Source organism: Micropterus salmoides, unplaced genomic scaffold (genome assembly GCF_014851395.1).
Source record: "Micropterus salmoides isolate LMB-PRFRI ecotype aquatic unplaced genomic scaffold, ASM1485139v1 Ms_hic_scaffold_6, whole genome shotgun sequence".
Lineage (NCBI taxonomy): Eukaryota > Metazoa > Chordata > Actinopteri > Centrarchiformes > Centrarchidae > Micropterus > Micropterus salmoides.
The window spans coordinates 32,847,955-32,867,004 of record NW_024044348.1 but is presented as its reverse complement, the minus strand read 5'-3'; the positions used below and the strand labels follow the sequence as shown (position 1 = coordinate 32,867,004).

At 39.8% G+C, this 19,050-nt stretch overlaps 1 protein-coding gene across 8 annotated transcripts in view; it reads right to left on the bottom strand.

The window, feature by feature from the left end:
- Positions 1–8,128, bottom strand: part of LOC119890616 (A-kinase anchor protein 13) — a 102,040-nt gene extending 93,912 nt beyond the window's left edge. For 3 of the 8 annotated variants that reach the window (XM_038701956.1, XM_038701958.1, XM_038701963.1), the window contains exon 1: positions 7,919–8,126. The gene's annotated coding sequence lies outside the window, so the exon portion shown is untranslated. Of the gene's footprint in view, positions 1–7,918 lie in introns of all 8 variants that reach the window. The other 5 variants (XM_038701962.1, XM_038701959.1, XM_038701957.1 and 2 more) reach the window with 3 other exon arrangements.
- Between the last annotated feature and the right edge of the window lie 10,922 nt (positions 8,129–19,050).

Here is a 19,050-nt window from a genome sequence, read left to right as displayed (position 1 = left end):
TGAAATGTTTGTACCGAAAAATTCAATATTTCACAGAAGGAGACACTGATTGATTAATATAACTTGTCAAACAAACTGACAATGAAAAGAATAGGGGTTAGGAAGCAGAGAAAACAACACAGAGAAAGACGGGAGGCATCAGAGGTTTAGAAAAGGAAAGTGGCTGTTAGCTAAGAGGTTTAGCCAGGAGAATCCTGAGCAACGCAAACCTCTCACTGCAGGCCTTATCAGATTAATATTAACTGCAGTAATGGCTAATGTTTGTTGTTAGGTGAAATCATTTCAATTAACAACCCAACTTTAATTGAAATGTGCAATAAAAGGAAGTACATCTCCAAAGCTTGGACAGTGACCACATATTGGCTTTGTGGTTTGTTCTGTCATCTCATGGAAAAGATCTTGGGTTTGAATCTCAGAGCTGGGTCCTTCTATGTGAAACTGAGAGATGCAAGTTTCTTGTAGAAACTCAGAAGTAATCAAAATTACCCACAAATATGCATGTGTTTGTGTGTGTTTACCCTTTGATACACTGGTGACCTCTCTAGGGCCTTTCCAACACAATACACCACAACCAGATGACACATTTCAACCCACTCTGTTTCTTAAGAAATTGTTCAAATATGGCCAGTTTTCAAAGAAGTGTGAAACTAAAGCCACTGAAGTGGTTTTGGGAACTGAATTGCCAGTGATGTGCATGACTTGCTCACTTCCTGCACTGATTCCCTGTCTATGTAACAGGCATCTCAGCCCACAAGAATGCTCTATTTCTTAAACAGGAAACGAAGAATGGCTGAACTGAGATTAATATTGATCTAAGTACATGCTGAAGTAGTCAACCTCTAGAACCTACTGCTGCTTCTTCAAGCACATCAATTTGTGTATTAGATTAAACTGCAAACATATTGACTGGATGCTGTATTATTATTAAAAAAGGAGCTAAATGTAAAAAAAAAAAAAAATTAAAAATCAAAAATTAAAAAAAAACATTCAAAAATGAACTAACGACACAATGTGAAGAAATAATAGTTTTGACGTTATGTCATATGCATTGTGTTGCAGACAGTAACAACTTTGTGTCCATTGACTGCCTGGAGGGTAGCTAGTGTTCGGAAGGGAGAGGAGAGGGTGTGTGCTGCAGCTCAGTGTTTTTTGACTAGCCGCTTGGCGAGCGTTTTGACGCGCATTTTGCCTTCATCACTGTGACGTCACAGGGATGAAAGGGAAGCGGCTGGACTACAAACGAGCTGTTTTCAAGCAGCTCAGTTTTCTGTGGGAGATGGGAACTCCCTTTGGGCTGGACTTTGGGCTTTTTCACTTTGCAAACCTATTACATGCACAAAAAAGGTATATAACTCAATAAAGGAGAGGGAAAAAGCCAAAAATACCACCTCTTTAACATGTTTATTAAGTTAGGTGTCTCTTGAAAGAAAGAAAGAAAGAAAGAAAGAAAGAAAGAAAGAAAGAAAGACCTATGGAAGTTTCTGCTTTATGGCAGAGAATGAATTTGACTGGTTTTCTTACATGTAGCCCCTTTAAGCACTACTGACACATGCTCCATGTTTTTTGAAGGGGCACTCAGATCAGTGTATTCATCATGAGGAGCACTACACAGCCTGTGAAAAGAATTGTATTAAAATAGTTTTTGTGACTCTGATGGAGCTTTCTAAATTCTAAAATAACCCTGATGATCGTGAGGATATTGAGACCTTTTAACAGCCCGCATCACAAACTGAAGGTGTCAGAATCCAGCATTTTTGGAGCTTGATGCTTACTAGGGACTCCAAGCCAGGATATCACAGCTTCTGTTTCTTTGATTTTAACCTGTTTTTTCATCTGTCTCACAAACTTAATGGACATGCAGTACTTATTTGCTTAAGTACCCCACTAAAAGTAAGAATCATGTAGTCCATCGCATTGTATCATCAGAGATTGTGATTTTATATTTTCACAAAATCTGACAATGTTCAAATGTCTACATTCAATTCGTTCAGGTCCCTGAGTCTTGTACCAAGCAAACTCATTGCATGAGACCAATCACAGCCTTTGAAAGCACAACATAGGCTACACCATGTGACCAAATATTAACATAATGTGGAGAAGAACCCAGAAAACCTAGAAAAACACCTTGAAAAACTGAACAAAGTGAATATAAGAACCTACACAAATATTATAAAGAATAGGTCTGAACTAGAAAGCTTTGTCACAAAGTGGAAAATCTTTTTTTATCATTTGGTCCAAACGAATGGAACAGAAATTTTCTTATTCACATTATTTGAAATACAAATGAGTGAGGCCTCCATATTCCATCCTTTCAGAAACATATCAGGTCTTTCAAAATAATCTAACCAGTAGTTTTATGTAGTCGTAGCATCAAATCATAGCTTTAACTAACAACTACCTTTCAAGGAAGTATGTGTGCAGAGATAAAACACAACATTTCCCATAGGCAGAGCCCAATTACAACTTCATATAACAGTAGTCTCTTTGGTCACACGTGTTGTTGTTAAACCCATCAAGCGTTATCAAGGAGGCACACGTTGCTAGGCGCAGTAGGTGCATCGCAGTGCACTTTGCCCTCAGGAATATTATCAAAAACAAAGAAGAGGAAGGAACAAGGAAGGAAGAAAACCTTCATGAATGTGTAATTTCATACATAATTGTTTGCTTTTGTTCAGATGACATCACTACCTACAAACAAAAAGCTCAACAAGCAGCTTCAACATGTTCCAAAGCGGCACATGAAGGCTTCAATGGAAAACTTACCCACAGTCGATTTGAGGGCGACGGCTGGGAGCGGATTCTTTCAGGTGCACGTTAAATTCACGTTAAGTCCATCAGACAGAGCAGGTGTGTTTATACTAGGCAGGTATCCTGAGTAGCGGACATGTGAGCTCTCACCACACTGATTACACTGAGCTAAATATGGCTTTGTGCTAACACAGACAGTAGGCAGATCAAAGCCCTGATGTCAGAGGAAAGAGGCGGAGTCTGCAGGCCGCAGGTAAGGGGTCTGCTGCAACCTGCTTCTGCTTTCAAAACACACCCTTATTGAAAGTGTTTGGAGCTTGGGCAGACACACACTACTCATACCTCTTTATCTTTCAATCAGACACACAGTCTAATCAGGATATAGGATGGGTTCAAGGCCGACAACAATCCAAATCTCTATGAATCAACATGGTCATCAGCTGCTCAACCTCATCCACTTAATTCTACAGAAACATTGGGATTCACTGAACCACTTCACTGGACTGATGATCTCAAGTGTGCCCCAACGCTAGCCACTTTCAAATCTACATCAAAAGCTCTGTTCTTCTCCTGAGACTTTGATTGATTGGTTTCTCTGCTGCACTTTAATTTCCTTTGTTGTATTTGGGCAACTTATAACTTATTACTGCACTGTACCTTCACTGTAACTGTCATTTGCGTTCTATTTCATTTTATGCCATTTATTTTATTTCATTTTATCCAATTTTACAATCTAATTTTATTCTCTCTTCTATTCTATTCTTTTTATTGCTCATTTTCATGCTTTACTTTGCCTATGTAAAACACAATCAATAGCCTCCGTTTGAAATGTGCTATATTAATAAAGCTGCCTTGCCTACATAACATATTGGTTATCATTTCCACATATTCATTGAAATATTTCATAGTTCCAGGCTCTCAGATGTTATTATTTCCTGCTATTCTTGGTATTACATAATGATAACTTGAATATTTTGGGGGGTTTGACAGTTGGCTGGACAAAACCAGACATTTGATTAAGTCACCTTGGCAAGGCAGGAATTTTCACCTCAAAAAATGACATGCTGCCTTGAATCCCCGCTCCGCACTATCCCAGCTGACTGCACCATTTTCTCCTATGCCTCTTTTGTGTCAATATGTTTTTTAGACACCAACGCATATAACCAGCGGCGGGTTCGATTTCGAGCCTGGTATGAACCTCTGGAAAACTGGGCTATTTATGGTGATAGTTTGCCACAAATCTCCAACCAGGAGACTTAATCAAACTCATCCTGACGTGCAAATGAAAAATTTAAAAGTATACTGTGCACCAGAGAGAATCCATTTCTTATCAGCTGCAGGAGTTAGGGGAGTATGAAAATGTCTTCCAAATGGAAGTAAGAGTTGTCAGACAACCTGCTGAATTTCTATTTTCCTTTTTGCTTTAAATTTGTCTTCAAGGAAAACGGCTTACATCTGTGACTCAAATGTCAGCAATGCAAAAGTAACCTAACTACAAAAATCCTGTTCCAGTTATGCCAGGTTGACATCTGCACTCACCCTAAATAAACACATGGCAGAGACAAATCAGATCCTGGGTAAGTGAAACACACCCAGTTTAAGCAGTACACTGGCAGCACAGACACCTGAGCTTTCTCAACACAACTCATTGGACCACAAAAAAGGAACCAACTCCAGGCCTGTCTTACTGCAGGCCGAGGCTCAGTTGCCTTTATTCCTGGTATTACATGTACCTTGCATCCATACTGCATACATTTACAGGTAGGAAACATCGGTACACATACTGAAATCCCATATCAGTATGTGTACAAAAGATGATCTCCTCCAGATAGTTTTGAAGCCTACAGTAAATACCCCCAGCACAGCATCCATCCTGACAATCCAGTTTTTGCAAGTATCTAATTGCATACTTGTATTTGAGCCTCACAGTCTTCTTTTTGTTTTTCCATTTGTTTCCTGGCGAGCCACCACACAAAAGGTTTCTTTCTGTCCATATGGGGACTTCTATCATTTACACATCGTTGTTACTGCAATGAAAATGCAGGTCTGACCACTTCTGGAGGACATTTTCAGCACCAAATGTCTGCGTGATACCTTATTAGATCGCATCTCATCAACCAGACTGCAGATGCAAACAATAATGTTTCATTGTGAATGTACAAACACTACTGCACACACACATACAGTAACTGTAACAAGCAACAAACTTCAGTACATCTTTGGTAACTATTATTTGATCAGAAATTTGATTTAAATCAACATTTAGAGAACGTTACTTATATAAAGTTATGGTATATCAAATTTAAACTGGCACATGCATTATTTTAAGAGAAACTTCTAGCTGGCAAAGTTGACAATTCTTTTGTAGAAAGATGTGGTGGCAACACAGGCACAGTAACTATTAACAACACAGTCTGCCCAACAAGTCCCAGGAGGAAGGAGACACTACTCCCGGGCACAAAATTTATACAAGCTGCAGAAATGTTTGCTGTTTTGGAACAGCGAGTGCGGCTGCTGCTTGGCGTGCTGAGAGGATTCCAGCGATTCCAGTCTTAACAAAAACTAAGTCAAGGCTTTATTGTGAATATCAGCAGGGAATTCAGCCCTCCTAGGCATACAAAACCCGTCCCTGAGAGCGTGCTACATTATGAACTAGTACCTGTGTGACTTCCTTTAATGCCTCCATTCTATACTAAATACAGTGTAATTACAAGGCTGACACTGTGCGTATCCGCCATCATGATTAAATTAGGGGGTTTGTGAAGATGAGAAATTGGCTGGGTTCAGCTTGGAGCCACCAGAATCCTCGTGGTAATTTACAGTAAATGGGAGGCCAACTCCTTCCAAATGCTTGTCTCTTGTACTGGAGCTAAACACATATTTCTGAAGGGGACTGCCTCAAAAGTGAGTCTAACGTTTGCTGGAAGAGACTCACTGAGGGGAGTTATTTTTTCCAGGTCTTGAAAAGTTAATAAGTGCCAATAGAGTCATAGTACGAAAAGCCAATGATCCCCAGTTCCTGGTTTGGAATTATGAGTCATAGAGAAGCTCACGCTAATTTCCTCTGACCCATAAAAGTAAAAAATTTGTCTTTGGACTGCTACTGTAAATGAGTCACACATTGGAAAGTTTCAGGAAGGATGTAACAGGTGTATTTCCTTCTTTCACGCTGTCTCCTCGACTGCAGAGTGTAATATGAGGATGGTGATTACCTATATGTATCCCTGATTTACAGGCCAATCACACAGTGAGAAGCATCCAAGTATGTTTTATTAAATTTTATTTACATATTGCTACAAAAGTTATCTCATTGCACATTTCATAGAGCAGGTTTAGACCAGGGCTTTTCAAAGTCTGAGACTGTCTGCCTCCCCTCAGACAAAGCTTGGACACCCCCACTAGTTTACTAGATTAGTATCGCTCAATTGCTGGATGCCTATGGGATCATGTTATGTTATTTGATCCCATATACACTCAACAATTGAGCCAAGATAGCTTATTATTGCTGTTTGACATAACGTCAGACTGACGATCAACTGTCCTTCTCATGCCATGTTGCCGCTTTCTCTCGGTTGTGCCGCTTTGCTCTAAACATCATGAGAAAAAAATCAGGCCCTACCTATCTCAGTATGCCCCCCTGCCTCTGGTACAGGCCGTGGGTATCTGTCGCCTCGACTACTGCGCTATTTGTTAACTATTATTGCTCCTAGGTATTTTTCCCATTGATGCTGTATGCATTACATACATTTATTCATTTAGCTGACAAAGCGACTTACAATTGCTATATACACAACAGAGGTCGCATGTCTCTGGAGCAAGTAGGGGTTAAGTGTCTTGCGTCAGGGACACATTGGTGTCTCACTGTGGATTTGAACCTGAGTCTCTCACACCAAAGGCATGAACCTTATCCACTACTCCATCACCATCCATCTGTGTAGAATCTATTGTTGCTCGTGGATCTCTTAATTTACTGATGCTTGTATGTTGTTCTACAAATGAAAGGATACCAGCATTTCAGTTTAAGCTGGCTACTGAGCTACTTCACTGGAGCAGTTTGCACACGAGCTCTGAGTTAGGATTTGGTCTAAGTAACCCTGGAAGTGAAGAAGACATGTTCCATGATGCGACTTCTCAGCAAATCTATGGGTCTGTTACAACATGGGAAACCGGAGGACGGCTGTTTGTGCGCCTGGTCCTTTGAACATGTTTAAGTTGGTGAGGTCTAGCGAGTGTAAATGAATTAGCAGGCTACTGTTTTTCTTTACATGTGTGCAGATCCTCCCACTAGTATGAAAAACAAAGCTTTAGCAATTGAACCTCATTTATGGGGGGGGGAAATTGCCCCATAGAGATATGAAGTGTGTCTGTGTTGTCAAACAGTGACTTTGTAATGATCTTTCTGTGCTTAATAGAAGGTTTATCTAAGTTGTTGGCAATCTGTATTTATCATTTATCTTTCACCATACTTATATAATGGGGTTTTATAATCATACATGGAGCTGTGTAATTTTGTACAGATTATCCTAATCATGCAAAGCAGTTATTAAGTCAAAATTCTTGAATGACAGCTTAATTTATGTGACCTTTTCAACATGCAGTGACTCGGCATCACGTGTGCTTTCACCACGCATAGGCTACACTGTGATACAAGAATGAATCAATATTAAGTAGTCTGCTCGAAATTAATTATTTCCCCCTATATTTACAATATTTCTTTCATATCGCTTTAATCATGGTAAGTGTTTTCTTTTTAATAAAAAGCTACCTTAACGTGGTTAGTGCTAACAACAGAGTGTCTAGTATTGTTAGCATACTTTGCATTGTATCCTGTGTTTCTCCTGTAGTTATTATATATATATATTGCGGTTACTGTACTTTCGCTGCTTTTGTATAGTATCCTATCATTTTACATTTCTGTGGGTCAACCTGAGTTGTTCCTCGCTGTCGCCGAGTTCACAGAAACGTGAGAAGCTCCCACATTGGCCCTCCAGGCTCTGAATGAGGATGTTGGCTACAAAGCAACAAGTTAAACCCCAGCGTCCAGCAGCCATTAAACAGCTTCTCTCAGTGCCAGACACCGCTGAGAGATACAAAGTAACGCCGGGGTCTATTCATATCAGTCTAACGTTACAGTTAACGACGGAGCTACATTGTACATGACTCCTCTTACCTCAAGCAGATGAAGCTCAGTGTGAAGAAGCGGCAGTTTTTGGACGCATAATAATCCTCCCTGTGGATGGACTAAGTGTTTGGGGCTTTTTTTTAAAAGTTTGAACTATAGAAATGGATGAACGGCGGCGTGGGTCTTCCACCAAAGCGTCCCCGTTCAGAAGCAGGAGGGCTGACTGAACTTTACAGTTGTTAGTGTTTCCCAGGACAACTCGGGGTGGAGGAGGAGTCTGTAGGAGGGCTATTATAAGCCCTATTTGCATTGACTTTCTTTTAGGAGTTCAGTCTCTGTCCTATCCTCTATATTCCTATATTCCTCTATATGGAATATTTTCAGACTCATGAGGTAGGCCGAGCTAACGTAATTGATTTAAAATGTAGCCTATACTTGAGGTGAAGTATTTTAACTGTAACTGTGTCGCAGGCCCTCTTCAGCAGTAAGATGAAGCTAGCACAAATATATTATCATCCTGTGTGTGTGTGTTTTCACAATAAAAGTAGTAATTTCAAATGCGTTTTACATGCGGAAGCGCTAGTGCAGCATTTTAAATTGTCTCCCGCATCGACCTGTCCGGTGCAGCATATTGGGTTAAATGATATCCTAGAATTAATAAAAAAAAAAAAGAGGGGGAATTATTATAACAAATATGTTTTCCAACCTTCTTTGGTCTGACCTCATGACTAATTTTTGTGAATGTTTTTACTCAGTGTGTTGATTCTGGAAGTAGCCTACTAAAATTGCACTAAATCAACACAAGAAACACACGTGGTTGTTCTGGGAAAGTTTAATGTCGTTTTGTAGCATAGCCAATTTGTTTTGTGTTCGTTTGTTTGTTGTTTTGTGGGAACTAGACCTCCCATTAGCTTGTTAAACATTTCTTCGCTTTTATTTTGAAGGCACCGCTCAAGGCCAAAGAGCTCTAGCTACTTCTGCTGTTGTGTTGACAGAGATCCTACCATGTTTCCAAAAATGAAGGAAGACGTATGATGAAGTGTGATAAGTATGAAGTATGATAAATGCGTTCGTGCGTAATATGTTCACATTTAATTGCAGTTTTGTTCAACCGTTATGAGTCATTCAGGTAGTCTATCACTTTGATATCGCCACAGCTCTGTACTTTCTCCACCACTGTAATGGCAAACTACTATTCTGAAAGGGCAACTATATATCATATCGTAGTCTATGATCATATCCTGTGGGAATGTTAGGCTGTAGTACTACTATATAAGGATTTAAATGCATTAACTTGTAAGGTCACTAAATCCACTATTCAGTACAGATACTGTGTCTGAATATCATATGAATACCACAGTGATGCATGCCATACATTATAGTAAAGTCACTGATTATTACAGTAGACAGGTTATATCTTTTCTATCTTTTGGTTTCTTTTGGTTTTTCATGGATAACTAACTTTTCTCAGGTTAGTAATGTATCAAATAGTGGTCCATGTCTTTGGCCAACTGTCACAAAAGTGTGAATCACAGATACTTGGATTGGCCAACTCGGTGTTTGTAATGCTCAATAGGGAGGTCTCGTCATGATTGCATACAGGATATCACCTCTCAGGCACAGGAAGAAAAAAAACTCTTGTGGTTTGAACTGCCCTCTGCTGGTTCAGAAGGCCTTCTGCAAAGATCTCTGAAAGCAGGGAAACACATTGTATAGATCCATGGTTGTAGTTTGAAGTAAAGGGACCCCAAACTCTCTTCAGCCATTTCCAGCCATTAGTCACATGTTTTTGTTAAATAGTACTTAACTAATGCAAGGTGTAATGGGTCTTCTAACAAAATGCGTTTCATATGAAATGCTATGTGTTTGCCATGTAAGAATCCCCAACTGGAGGTTATGGTTTACACTCCTTTTTGTCTATCATATACTCATAATGCATTGGAAAAGCAAAAAAGACTCTGTTTTACCTCACAACACAAAATATGTTCTACTCACCACGTGTCAACCCTCCATGAAGAACAAATTGCACAAAGACTAGACCTTGTGTGTTTGTTGTAAACACACTTATAAAGGATGCAGTGTTTAGAATATCCTTGCTTTTCACCAGATTTCTCTGCATAAGGGTGATCAGGAGCCTTCATTCCCTGGTTTTAGTTGAATAAAACCAAACTGTTTAATACCCTCCATCAGAAATCAACAAAATTCAGAGCTTGAATTAGAGCTTGTAAATAACACGACCTATTCAAAATGGATCACACATAAGACAAGGATGTGTTTAAAACCATTCCTTTCCAGGGCACATATTCGCCTGATTGGCATCTTTGGAGTGACATGAAATGAACAGAGCTTTTATTATGTGGCTGTGAAAATAAAAATAGTGGTTTTCAGCCTTGCGAGCCCCCACGTTCGGGTGAAATCCCTGTTACTAATGTCAGAATGGCCCATGGGGCTGGAAACGGGGAGTTTTTCTATGAAACAGAAGGAGATTTAATGACTGCACTTCCTAAAAAGATTTTGATCATTTTATGAGCCAGCTATGAATCCACATTGATGGCTGGTCGCCTGTAAGAGCAGACTGACCAGATCAGATTCACATATATTTCTAGTTCCCAATTCAGAATCTAGGATTCAGTCTGTCTCATTTCACTCTCTCAGCATAGCTTATCTGCTGGATCATAACTGTGACAAAAGCATTACTGATGAATCACACTACTGTCTACTGGCTTTTCCAAATAAATGCCTGTTGCCAGAGAGGGAAAGGCACAATAAATACCCTGTATTCTGCCAGCAGACAGAACAGAGAGACTTACATTAAGCCTGATGGATAGACAAGTATAAAATAAAAACTGTGAATGTTTTACAGTAAAATTAAATTTCTGCACAATTTTTTTGTCTAGAACTATATTCACACTCCATAACACCTAAAGCTACAGCCAACCGTATTACTGTCTTTAAAGCACAACTTTCTGCAAAACAAGCTGGTATCTGGCACCTCATCAAACACATGCACACAGTGTTACAAACACACCAGGTATACAGTTTCCATCACTGTATGAGAAATTGAACCACTGAAAGGGTGTTTCAGAGCCCCAGCAGGCAGCCAGGCCTACTTTCCATCACAAGCATCTAAGCTCTGAGCTTTGTGTCTCTCCTCCACCTGTAACCAGCCGAGGGTTAGATATATGGCAGGTGGTATTGAAAAGAGTCCCTATTCACCGCCATGCTGAGCTGCACTTAGACACATTATTGCAGTCTGGAGGAGGAGTGAAGGGACGTGGGGGGAATGTTGAAGCAGGGTGGTCTGCAGACTGCCAGAACATGAGCGAGAAGGGGAAACAAGCATGACACAAAGAAGTACATAGCAGCCTTTGTGCCACAATAAAAGGAGGTTTTGTTAGTTGGAGGACTTGGATGGAAGAGGATGGAAGAGATAGTGCTGAAATACCCCCGGCCAGAGTAAACACTTGGAGAGAGAGACAAAAACACACTAGCTGCAGCAGGAGGGAGGAGGGGGAGAGAGAGAAGGAGTGAGAGCTATATCATTTGACTGAAGTGTCTTCAGAGTGCAGCATATACTGTCTCACAATTCTGTGGAAAGCTTCTTACATTCAGCAGCGCTGTCCACATTTCTTTTCACTCGATCTGGGCCGTAAGGATTTTGTTGTTTTTCTTCAGTTAAAGCTTCACTGGGAAACTTCAATAACCAAATTATGTAATATTTGTCAATAAACTGCAGGCTAAGTTGCCCATATACAACATCCTGGCCAGTTTGCAATTAAATTTAATTAAATTATTTTTTTATTATAATTTCACCTTAATGTCCATTTATTAGATGTCCTGTTGTTTTTGATCATATCACATGATCTCCATCAGATGTCTTGAGGTGAGACTGTTTTGTCAACAGCTGTTGCCAAGGTCAGGGTCATACCACCTTAATTTTAAGCAGCACAAACAAGATGAAAACAAAATTTTATTAGCACCTCATAAGGGGTTTTGTGGTAAACATACTCACATACAGTTGTCTGTCCAAAACTCACTTTTCATTGATCTATCTTGTTAGTAAATGCTTAGGGAAATATCTGGCCCTTTAGCCTCTATATGCATGATTGTGTTCACCATCTGGTCAATAACTTTGTAGGTCTGCCATTTAATGCTGGCCACGTATAGTGTACAGTGGGTTATCATGTTTTTTGCTGAAAACAGCTGCCTGCTGTGGCTGGAAACACGGTTGATGAGAGCGCTGAGACTGAGCTAAAACAGTAAATTTGCAGCTCTCTCTCACATAGTCATTTGATCCATTGTTAATATAAAAATGTTAATTAGTGTAGCTTTAAGTTACATCAACTGAAACCACTTATTTGAGAAATGTATCAAGGCTAAAGCTAAAAATCTCTCCATGTGTAAATATTTCACTTCTTTAAAAATTCCGATGATTGTTATTTTAAGTTATTATAAGTTGACACATTTTGGACATTTTAGAACCTCTTCTTGTAATTGTATTTTATTTTACATTATCTATCTTTACTGCAAACTCCCAGGGCTTTTTACACAACTTTATTTATTTTACATTAATTCATCTATCAAATGTATCTTCCCTAATCAGAAAGTTTTAATGACTTTCTATTATCTGTGGTAGTGCCTTTCTCAGTTATGAAATTTCTTTGATGTTGTTTTTTTTCTTTTCTCATAAAGATCAAAAACATCTCTGGGTTGAAGCTGTCGGTTTTCTTGGCAAGACACTTCACTCAACTGCCACCCATCATTTGTTTTAGCAGAAAATTTTACATACTAACCCTACAGGTACAACAATTCTCAGGGTATTTCATTCAAATTCTCAATAACTGTCAGCTTTAAATATACACTGGATGTGAGATTTTCCAGCAGCTCCAGCTCTTTTTTTTTTTCATCTCGGCATGTAAAAACGTCTCAGAGCATCAAAAGGTAGCTCAGAATTATCTTGATAGTGTTTGGTCTAATTGTACAGATAACAGCATACAGTCATGCTACTGTCATTCATCCAACATTGCCATCCCACAGCTAATATGATTGCTTCTGTTAAGGGATAAATCTGCTGAAATTGTTTGTCTTTTTTTTAATAAATCCCATGAAAACCCCAAAACCAACAATGATCTTACGAACAAGTATTTCCTGTGTTACTGATGCCTGATTTAGCTTATTGTGCCGTAGACCTCTATTGTTGTCTAAAAACAATTTAAAACACAGCAGTGAGCCGCATCCAAATACTCTCTGGAGCACCAAATGTGTATTAATCCGCTGCTGAAAATAGTCCCCGGCAAATATACAATTTACCCCTGCTTGTGGAACATTTGTTAAAACTACAGTGCCCAGCTGTTTTGGGAAATGACTTTCAACAACTCATTTGTGATTTACGTACAAACCAGTGGGTGTGTGTGCAACAGATAAGGTAAGGAAGTCATAAAGTTTTGAGAGACATTGTTGGTTTTTTCATAATGGTCTGTATTTTTCACGAATGCACAATGAAAATATAAGGATACGAGAAGTGTGGTGGCCAACAAAGCCAGGGAGGCTTGTTGGCAGAGCGTTGCAAAAATTCATAAGTAACCTTACAGTGTTCTTTTTGTAATACTCTATTATGGACTCTTATGTTATATTTAATATGACTGAGATATAACGTACAACGTGCATATTAGGGCCACTGTAGGTTTAAAGAAATACAGAGCCAAGGGAGATGGTTAATAATCTGAGAAAAAAAACTCTATCTACAAGTAAAAAAAATTTATATTCTCTGACATTAAAGTCATAAAATTATGAAAAAAACGTATCGTGTTTTTTATCAAGAAGCCAGGCTGCAACATCACACTACAGATGCAACTGCTTGCCGTGTACTATGCCTGCAGTGGGAAATCTAATTGTACTTTACAATCGAATTTAGCAGTGAGGAAATACTTTTGATTTCAGCCAACAATCACCATATTATCATATGCATCTAGACTTTAGAGATTGATGTGAATTGGGCCTAATCAAAAGAAACACAACACAGTGATTTGGATTTTTATCTGATAAATGTGTGACTTTCATCTCAGAGAATTTCCGAGTTTTTTTCTTGAAGCCTAAATTTACCAATTTTACCATGTTTTTCTCGGATTATTAACCATCTCCCTTGGCTCTGTATTTCTTTAGGACACTGAAAATATGTGAAAACAATTAGGATGTTCTAATAATCCACATGATCTACATCATAGAAATGTATTCTTTGATGAGTTAAGATCTACTCTATATAACACAGAGGTTGCAGGGTTACCTGTATGAATGCCATGCTACTGTGTTAGGAATAACTTATTTTCAACTGCAACCCCAGTGGAAAGTGCACGTGGCAGTAAGTCAGGATGAAATCTAAAAATATTCTATCAAATAGTGTGTACAGCTGTCATCATTAACACTGAGCAAAGATGTGGTGTGTAGCCTACACTTATAATAGCCTATTCATGTGTATAGGGTAACATTGAGTTAACCACATAGATAGCCTGCAAGGATCAGTTTAGATATGCAGCGTAAATTTCCCTGAGAGCATGCTTCAGGTGGAACTTTTCCAGTAGTACGGGTTAATCGAGAAGTTAAACCCAACATCACAAAGTTACCCCTGAAGTTACCTGGATAGGCCAGTTACCTCGCTTCGAAGTTAGCTTAACTTTTGACCGCTTATTAAAAGCATTTGTCACCATGATTATAAACCATAAACTGGCTGAGTATTAGATTACCACTGATGGCCCTAGTTGGCATAAATGTGTGTGTATCAAGGTGAGGCATGGTGCAGCTTTCTAGTTTTCACTGTCAGTGGTCAGTCAAAGGCCAGATCTCAGGTCAGAGGTTTTTATTAATTTTAATTAGCAGCGTTTATGAATACCTTCAGTCCCTGTCATGCCCACAAGATGTCAGTGTCTGTAGTGCTCCAGGTCAGTAAGTCCAGTTGATCCCATCAGCTGGGATTTACTGTCTTTGGGGAGTCTAAACACACCACAATACAAATCACTGTCCCACAAACTCTTTGTGTGTGTGTGTGTGTGTGTGTGTGTGTGTGTGTGTGTGTGTGTTGCACCAATCATCCTGAATGGTAAACAAATAAATAACATTTTCAGACCTAGGAATGAATTGTTCAAATGATATTCAATGTAGTAATTCTGACAGAATTTTCTGCTGAGGTCAAAGTTTACCAATCTGTGTCTTTGTCTAAGTCTTACTTATGTACTTATGTACGCGTGGATGGGTTCACCCATGCAGTCCTGTGTGCACGCCAGAGACCAGGTCAGGTGACTTAAGCCGAGCTGGTGTGTCCAATCAAATGAGAGGGATTTGTGGCGGTCGGACCCAAGCTGCCTCCCACCCACCTCTACATTCCACCTCCATTCACTAAAGCCCAGCAGATTACCTCCCTCAGATCTACCCCTCTTTAATTAGGAGCAAACAGGAGGAGTTAAGGTGCAGCGACTTCAGACAGAAAATTCAAAAGAAGCTCAGAGAGGGCCAGACTTTTAGTTCTGCTGACACATAATCTCAAATTTCATCTCTCTGAATATTTCTATGTAAAGATGTCAGTCTAGTGGTTTAAAATATACTACATTAAGCAAAGTTTACCCAGTGTGAGAGAGAAAAATCCTACAATGTCATAAAGTTAATCACTTACTCTAAAAGGTATCATCATTTGGATCATATTTTGCATTATCAATCACAACATAAAAGGAGACCTTTTCACCATGTGTGATTTTTAACTCTTTACCCCATGCACATTGGACAACAAAAGGGAGACTTCCAGGGTGGTTCTAGGACTTGCCCTAGCCCTGAGACCCACACCATGATGCTCCTAAAATGTTTTTTAAAAGAACATGCACCCTAAAAAATGTTCCACCGTCTCCATTAAGGCAAAGTGAGAAGGAAACAAATTGGGCTAAACTAGCAGTAATTGCAACAGCAGGGTTTTACTTGCTGTGTCTCTCATCTGCCTTGTTATCTTAAAGTTATTTTGTGCTCACATCCAGAAGATGAGGCACTTAAGAAAAAGGCAAGAGAACTGAAACTTGAGTGGGCGATACACAAACCCTGAGGGGCTTATGAACAGTACTTCAGATCAATCTGACTGAAAGCAAACAACAGCAACATGTAACAAATTTCATGAAAAGAAAGAAAGACAGAAAATGATTTCCTTAACCGAAGTCAATTCGACCCAAATTATATTTTAAATTCCATGCATTTCACTGACTCTGTAGAAAAAGCTTTAAATCCCTGATCATTAACAAGCAGCTAATTTCAAGGATGTCAGGGCCCAGAGGAAACAACATCTATATGACCCTGGACTCATCATGGAGTTTGCTGGAGGAAAATAATAAAGTTAAGCAGCACACAGTGGTTTCAAGTTAGACCAGTAGGAATAGGAACCCGGGGAGCGGGCTTATCACTTTTTCCCAGAATCCTCCCCCTGGAATCTATTAATTTCTTCGATGTTTGCATGAGACGCCTCTGCGATGCAGCTTGCTCGCCACTGCGGGGATTGTGCGGGCTGGGTCCCTCCTCCTGGCGCAGGCCTAGCAGGCGCCATCAACTGTAATCCCAATGTGTTCACCAGAGGACGAAGCTCTGCAGATGAAGGGCAGAGGCATCAGGGAGAATAGCATTTTACTTTGAACTTTCGCTCTCAGGGTAATTCACAACTGCGTGATCGCATCAAGATGGTCTCCAGTGATGTGAATTCACTTTTTATCTTTAACATTTACAGGACACAGGACTCGATTGTTGGGCCTATACTGGATTATTCAGTTGGAGAGGTCCAAATATGTCATGGTAGCGTAAGGATGAACTGCAGCATGTGATTGGTGGACAGTGTGCCTGGATGGAGGGGTAAAGGGAGCCAAGGGCGGGGCCTGGAGGAGGGGTTAAATGGAGACTGGTGAAGACAGAGAGCATGGGGGCTAAATTTAGCCAATGGCTCTGCTGGGGTGGAGCTAATCCTCTTTGCACTCGAATTATCTGGCCTTCGGATTAGAGAGCTTTGCCTCTATGCAAGACATCTACTCTCTATAATGATGTCCCATAGCAGGCCGTACCATGTCCCCCGGTGGGGGTGGATGAGTTGGCAGACTGGCTGCTGTAAAGAATGAAGAAATTGTTTTAAGGGCCAAAATCATTCATTATTTGCTTTATATTGCACCATTTTATAGTGTAGTTTATAATAAAGTGACAGTTATTGTATTTTAATGTATATAGTGAACACTCTTAGGTTAAACTGGTCACAACCGGTAGACACTCGCAACCAGTGAAGAGGGGTTGCAAATAAACATCTCCTAATATATATAAATAAATATAAGCAAATAAACATCTCCTAATTTTAAGCAAAAAATATATAAATGCACCCTTTTGACTTAAGAAATCATTGTGTTATTCATACACCATATGCTGATACCAGGCTGCTGCTGTAGAGGATACAAAAGGTGAGGAGTCTGAATCACAACTGCTCTTTCCAAGCTACAAATGTATACATTCAAGTTATTGCACCGTGCATCAGATGATGATTATGATGATGTCCACCACCAGCAACAGTTGAATTTATTCAGATATTTTACATTTTTAAGTAAATGTGAAAATATCACAATGCAAAAATGCTCTTCACAGCTCTGCATTAAAATATGACTTCACTAAAAGTACAAATAAGCAAAACAAGTGCCTGAGAAAATCACAGTATTTGAGTAAATATACTTACTCCACCCATGTAATGTCCACCACACAGCATACATTTCGGAGATTCAGTGTCTCGCTCAAGCACATTTGGATGCATCAAGTCTTTAACTTTCACATCACAGGAGGAGAGTCTTAACACCTCCAGTGAAAACAAACTACATAAAGATGTTTTTGGCTGTGTAAGACAGAAACTGAGGCCTGTTAAGGCCCAAGTGATACATTCATATATCAAATGCTTTTTATATTTATAATATACTATAATTTGGGAAGATCTTGGCATCAATCCACCATCATCCAACTGTAACTGCTTTTCTCTCAGTGGCCTCACTCCTCTCTACTCTCACAGTCCATATTTTCTATGTAAACCACAGGAATGATATGTGGTGCAGGAGAGCTATGATTATCCATCTCTGGCAGTAGGTGCCACTCAGACACATCCATAATCACCTCTGCTCTCATCCACACCCAACAAAATGAACCACCAGGCCTTCCTTCCTGCTTCAAGGGAAGAGGAATATTTTAGCCATTTGTGCTGATATGCTTATCTGGAGTTACCCGGGATGGATGAGCAGCTACAGTAGTGAGTCGACGTCTCACTCAAGGACACACTCACTCAAGGATGTGTCACTCAGGATGCTCAGACAAAAGGTCTCATCCCTACTGCTGTAAATATAGACAACCATTATCCAAATTTGCCATGACATTCCCCCACTGTGATGACACTGGTAGTGTAAAACTCTTGACAATGATTGCAGACCACTGGAGGATTCAAGTCTCCATGACAGCAAGCTTCTGCCCTGCTGAAGTGTCATTGAGCAACAAAACAGCTCCAGGGCTGGTGTTCTGGAGGCTGACAATGACCTCTGACCTCTCTGTAGAGGAGTGTTTGTAGAGATCAAGAGTATCACAAGCAATCCCTGTGGAGTGGCTCCACAGTTTGCAGTCACTATCGGCAGAGCCTGTTGCTATTTACACTTGAGGGACTGTACCATTGGGTCTCAGAGGTGGGGGGGTTAATTCCAGGGAGTTTCCTGTGGGGATGAGCTTTGGAGAGGGAGTGGTGGTGGGGGTGTGTGTGGTGGGGATCGTGAGGTTGGATCCTAATCCCTCAGCCTCGGCTGCAGCACGGCCTTAGGATAAACTGACATGTAGGCTTTGGACATATGAAAATGCTACTTGGACTTTAGCAATTTTATATTTGTGTTTGATTTGTTCAGAAGTAATTTTTACAGTACGGGATGTCAACTCTGGTAAGTTTTTTTCTCAAATGTTTGCTGCATTGTGCCATTTAATTTGTGTTTTTTTTTGTTAGTCAAACCAGTGAGGAAGTGAGGGATAATGTAGACTGAAAAAATACCCGTGGTGCCATGATTTGGTGGTTAGTTTTATCTGTTGCAACAACATCAGAATGTAGCACCAGTTATATTTCAGCCATCATCATTGCCATGTATATAACAAAATTCATAGACATT